The sequence below is a fragment of the Suncus etruscus genome, chromosome 1 (genome assembly GCF_024139225.1).
Source record: "Suncus etruscus isolate mSunEtr1 chromosome 1, mSunEtr1.pri.cur, whole genome shotgun sequence".
NCBI lineage: Eukaryota > Metazoa > Chordata > Mammalia > Eulipotyphla > Soricidae > Suncus > Suncus etruscus.
The window spans coordinates 155127594-155133838 of NC_064848.1; the positions used below are offsets into that span (position 1 = coordinate 155127594).

The 6245-nt window shown below is 37.2% G+C and overlaps 1 non-coding gene across 1 annotated transcript; it reads right to left on the reverse strand.

Annotated features, from left to right (window-relative positions):
- Positions 1-3416: 3416 nt before the first annotated feature.
- On the reverse strand, positions 3417-3522 carry LOC126027356 (U6 spliceosomal RNA). Its single transcript, XR_007502250.1, has one exon. It is a non-coding gene; the product is annotated as a U6 spliceosomal RNA (small nuclear RNA).
- Positions 3523-6245: the final 2723 nt, after the last annotated feature.

Sequence of the window (6245 nt, forward strand, 5' to 3'; positions counted from 1 at the left end):
TCTCTCTCTCTCTCTTTCTCTCTCCTCCTGTGGTACATCATCACCAGTGTAATCAGACCCTGAGACCTAGGAAGGCACCAAGTTTGAAAAGGCCTTAACTACCTGACGAAAGTTTTTTCAAAAATTGTCTATTATTGCAGAAATGTTTCCAAAGCCACTGGTACTTGCAGAGAGGGCACATGAAAAGTAGCACCACAATCATGTTTGTAACCAAGGTATTTAAATAAAAAATATTATTAAAAAAAAAAAAGAAAGGATGTTTGGAAAGTAACCAGTACTCACAGGCATTAGGGCCCTGAGAAAACTTGGTTGCCTGTCCATGAGGCATTCGGGAAGAAAGGAAATATACAGAAATATTATTTGAGATATAACACCAGCTGACATTCTAAAGATTACTCAGATTTAGTATTCGGTGGATTCAACTATTCTTTATCTAATAATTATTACTCATTTTTCTCAGAGCCTCTCCTTAAGATTACTCAGATACACACACACACACACACACACACACCCCTTATTAAGAACATTTGTGTACATTCAAGTATTCTCTATTTATTCTTACAGAATAATTACTCTCAAATCTAGTTTTGCTGTTAGCCTATGTGCAGTCATATCAAGGGTCAACATTTCTGGCCCCAGTTCAGAATACATAAACTGGAATAAGACCAAAACAGTACTAACTGACCTTGCTGGCTAGGGACCTCAGATAGCAAGAACAGTTAAAAGTGAAACTGCCCTATGTCAGAATATGCCTTGAACAATTGTTCCCTGTGCTTTTTGGTAAATTAGTTTTGTCTGAAAATTATGACTTGTCAAAAAATTTAGTATAAATACTCCATCTTTTGCTTTGAATAAATGAAACAGATATTGAACTTAACTTGACTCTGGAACCTAACACTCTGTCTCCCAGAGCCAACTCTGTGTGCCCATCTTTTTTAGGGACCCCAGAAGATTCCTAAGGGTCAGGACTAATCAGTCCATGACATTCCCAATGGTATAACTATAGAAATCAGAAAAGTTTACAAAACAAAAGAAATGCAGCCTATACTTTTTAGCAAAAGTATTGCCAATTTATGTCCCTTCCTCCTCCCCCCAGGTCATAAGTAGAACACTGAAGATTTCCTTCCAGTTGTTTTGTGATTATTTACTTTTTTATTTTCTTTACAGTTTTACTAAGGATGCACTACTAAATTGCAAGGCATAATTTTATTTGATTTGTGACTTTATATTTGTTTTATTAAACACCATTTTTTTGGTTTTTGGGCCACTCCTGGTGGTATTCAGGGATTACTTCTGGCTCTGCACTCAGAAATCACTCCTGGCAGGCTTGGGGGACCATACGGGATGCTGGGATTCTAACCGCCACCCATCCTGGGTGGGCTGCATGCAAGGCAAATGCCCTACCACTGTGTTATCTCTTCAACCCCTAACCACCATTTTATTATAATAATTTTCAGTCTATAAAATCCACTGACCTAGGAGAAATCAATATTTTTTTTCTGAGTAAACCTTTTCCCCTCTAATTTTGCCTTGTTAATTAATTTTTGAGCAAGCATTCAGTTTTTTTAAAGTTAACTTCTGTAGCATAGTTTTAGGTTTAGTTAATAATTGTGGAGACAGTATAGAAGGTACCATACTCCGTTTTTAATATTGTTAACATTTTTCTTTATTATGGTCCATTTATCAAATTGCACAAACCAGTAATAATACATTAATATTAAACTCATACTTTATTTAGAATATATCTGTTTATAGCAAATATTTTGTTGTTTTATGATTCTTGCTAAAATATCACTTTATAGTGTTTCCTTAAATTCCTTTGGGTTATGGCATTTTGACAGATTTTGCTTAATTTGAGAAAATTTTTATGGGACCAATGAGGTAGCACTAGATGTAAGACGTCTGCCTTGCCAGTGCTAGCCTAGGACGAACTGCGGTTTGATGCCCTGGCATCCCATATGGTGTTCCCCCCCCCCCCCAAGCCAGGAGTGATTTCTGAGTGCATAGCCAGAAGTAAACCCTGAACACCAAACTGGTGTGCCCCCCTAAACCCCCCTAAGAAAGAAAAATTTTATTGTGAACGGAGTGGTAGCAGGGCATTTTGCCTTGCATGCAGCTGACCCAGGATGGAAGGGGGTTCCATCTCTGGCATCCCATATGGACACCAATTCAGGAGAAATTTCTGAGTGCAGAGCCAGGAGTAACCCCTGAGTGCTGCCAGGTGTGGCCCTTACTGATAGTTTATTTTTAGGCATATAATGATCTAGCACTAGCACTAATCTTATTACAGTGTCAACTACCCTCTACCAGCATTCCCATGTCTCTCACACCCCCATACCACCCCAACCCCACCTACCACCTTGCCATCTTTACAGGCACAGCCTGAAGTTTGTTGGTTGTGATTTGGATCTCATGTTTTCAGTGTTGTTAATTTTGTTATTTGTATATATAGCTATACCACTCTCTCATATTACCAGTATATCTAAGGCTCCTGACTTCTTCCTGTTACTTGCCTCTCTTTCTTCCCTTGTTGATTTAAGGTGTCACTTGTTTTTATGTAACTTTAAAAGTTTTGGAAAGTACCAGTCAGATGATTTTGAAGAATATTCCATAATTTTGATTTGTGTGATATTCTTCTGAAAATTAGATAGGAAATACAGATCAAGAAAAACATTGGCATCAAAGTAAACATCTGTTTTCACCACATTAAGCCAAAAGTATATAATATTGTAGCACATTTAGCTGTTTTTCTTATCTGGATCACCTTAATTCAGGTAGCATTTTTCAGATTAATTGGCCATAAAGTTACATCTTAGTCACTGGATTTCCATAGTGCACTATTTTTCCAGAAATCATGATACATAGTTCAGACATAAAGATGTGTGAGAAGAGCGTATATGAAATATTTATAATCCTTCTTGTGAGATTTCTCTCTTCTCCACCAATTATTTATTCAGTCACTGATCTGCTTTAGTTTGGGTTTGTGGATATTTTTTACTTGGGGTTTAACCAACAATATTTTATTCTTTTCTTACTAAAATGGTTCCACATTTAGTCAATTCTTGCTTATGATTTCTATGAGCCTTTGAACAAACCTACATTTGTGAATGTTTGTGTGTGTGTGTGTGTGTGTGTGTGTGTGTGTGTGTGTGTGTGTAGATATGTTTGGGCACCTCCCTACTTTGTTATAAGTTACTCTGGTCTTATTCTGTATATTTTCTGTCTCAGTTCTAAAATAAACCATTTATCCAAGGATTGCTGGTTTCAATTATTGACAATGGTATTAGAAACCAAGTTCTGGGAGCTAGGTTTGTTCATTGCTACTGGGATATTCTAACTTCTATGTCATCTCAGTTGTACAAACAATAAAATACTTATGTATTTCCATATCTATATATATTTTTTTCTTTTTATTTAAAAATATGGAATGCTTCACGAATTTGCGTGTCTTCCTTGCACAGGGGCATGCTAATCTTTTCTGTATTGTTCCAATTTTAGTATATGTGCTTCAGAAGTGAGCAATATATATATATATATATATATATTTCTAAGATTCTATTTACTGTATTAAGCTAATTTCTTGCATGTGTCTGACCTGAGCTCAATTTCCTGAACCTCACGTGTCACTGAGCCCTGCCCAGGCGTGATCTCTGAGCAGAGAATCAGGAGTAAGATTTGAACACAGCTGAGTGTGGCCTCAAAACTAAATTAATAAATGAATATAAGTTTGTACTGATATCTTTAATCCACTACCACATAGATTATATTTTAGCATCCTCCCCTTTCTTTTTTTAATAATAATTTTTATTTTCACCACAGTGGATTACAAATCTTTCATATTAATATTTTAGGCATAGTGACATTGAATCAGAGATATTCCCACCACCAACATTGTCCTCCCTACACCCCTGTTCCCAGCATGCATCCCATATCCCCCTCCTTTACCCTCTGGGCTGATAGTATAAGTGGTCCCCTCTGTGTCTAGATTGTTGTAGATTGGGTATTGATTCTGTTGTCTTTGGCTTTGGATTTGGTGTTTAAGCCTGATCATTTTTTATTTCTGCTTAATGTTCATACGACTGTTTGGTCTTGGGACCCTCCATTATTTCCCTCTTAATTTGTGAGGCAGAACAAGATGATCCAAGTTATGTGGTTCTGTTTGAAGAAAGGAAAAAAGATAAAATGGGGCAAAAGTCAAACAAGCAAAAAACGGCGAAGAGTCCCTTTAGAGATTATAAATATCAATTTAAGAGAAGAAAGGGAAAAGGAAGAAAAACATAACAATACTAAAAAATCAAACAAAAAACCTGAAAAGCACCACAGCAATAAAGGCAACAACCACACAATAACCACGATCCTGAAATAAAAACAAAAAAAGCACAAAACAAAAAAAAAACAAACCAAAAAATCAAAACAACAATAACAAAACCAAAAATAAATTATTTTGTGTATTTTTTTTGCATAGGCAAGTAAATATTGGGGAGATTAGAAACGAATTCCCTTAGCCTAAGAGATACAGGGCTTCTCTGCCCTAGAATTATACTGTCATGGGAATAACTTCAGCTTCGTACATGTTATTTTACTCTCCTCTAGGTACTTTTGTGGTGTCTGGAAACTGTTCGCTCCATCGTGGATGATAAAATCAGGCCTCTGTAGCTAGAGATCTTGGTTTTTGCACAGGTCATAGGATTGAGTCTTTCTTTATGGTTCTAGAAGTTACGTTTAATCACTGTTGTTTTAACCAGTCTTCTGTAAGTTGGTGGTCTTGGTTTTTGCACCGATCCTAGGACGAAATCTAAGATAGAGTCTTTCGTTATGTTTCCAGAACATCTGCTCATCTTGCTGTTGTCTCAGTCAGACCTCTGGAATTAGAGATCTTGTTGTTGTACAGATCATAGCACAAGCCTAGACTAGGTTCTTTTTTTATTGTCTCAGGATCAGTTCTGCCCAGTCATTGTTGTCATAGGCGGTCTTCTGTAGATAGCAATGTTAGATTTTGTACAGATCAAAGGATAACATGTCTTCTGATTTCATCTTGTCGTTAAGTGGTGAGGTAAGAAAAGCTGCTCTTAGATCAAGTTGTTGCCATTTCCTCATTATCAGGATGTTGTATCAATACTGGCACATGTTGGTGTCAGAGCAGTATTAAGAATGTCCCAGAGAAACTTTGGTTCTAGGAGCTGTTGCAGAGAACTGTGTGGGTTCTATGTCTGGGATCTGGGGTTTGGGGTTGGAAGGTCACTGTCTATTCCCTTGGAGTCTAAGTTGGATCCACATGACATATGTTCAAGATGGGAGGTGCCCCTGTATTGTAAAATGTATAAGTTCTCATCCCTCATTGATAAGAGCTTCTTTATATACATAATTTCCCCCCTTTTTAGTATGCCTTTGCAAGAAGAAATGGTGCTATATTATATTGCTGGTGCATTTGGGGGTGAGAGTGTCAGGATCCATCATCTCTGTGTCCTGGTTTTGACCTGAGCTATTATCCCAGGCAAGACTTTTTCTTGTAGGTTTATGTACCAAGCAGAACCTAAACAAGTGAAATTAAGGAAGAGAATAAAACAAAAAATAAGACAAAAATGTATAAATATATATACTCACATATATATATAAAGGAAAAATAAATAAAAAAGAGTTTAAAAAGTAATTAAGGGAACAAAATGATACAGGAGACTACCGTGAATTTGGGGATAAACACTTTAAGAAGTAGAATTATATAGGTCTTAAACTTATAAAGGAAATATAAGCTTCCTCATTGTCTTTTGAGATATTCTTGTGAGGAGTGGAATTCAGGGCACATTTTCATTACATACTCTGATATTGTTGATTTTGATAGATGATTTGCAGCAGGAAAGGCTTGGGTAGAGTTCTTGCACTGGGAATCTTTCTGGAGCTGAGTCTGGTATAAAGCAACAGTCCACATTTGGGAGGGGGTGAGAACGAGGGCCACAGAGCATGAGTCAGCAGGGGTGTTGGTTGTAATTTCTTGCTGGGGGATAAGATGTGGGGCTGAGTGGGTGTGCCGGCCTGCGGCCTCAGTTTATTCGCGGGTCGTGGAAAGGGCCTTCACCTGTAAAGAGAATGGGAGAGAAAGAGGGACCACCAAGGCAAAACTTCTGATCAAGGTGGCATTTATTTTCAGAACTAACAAAACTTATATAGTAAGAAATCACAAAGGGAGGGTCACGTGTACAATGCTTTACATTCTTTCCAAACATTCCATGTTAGCCCGTACCTAGTAC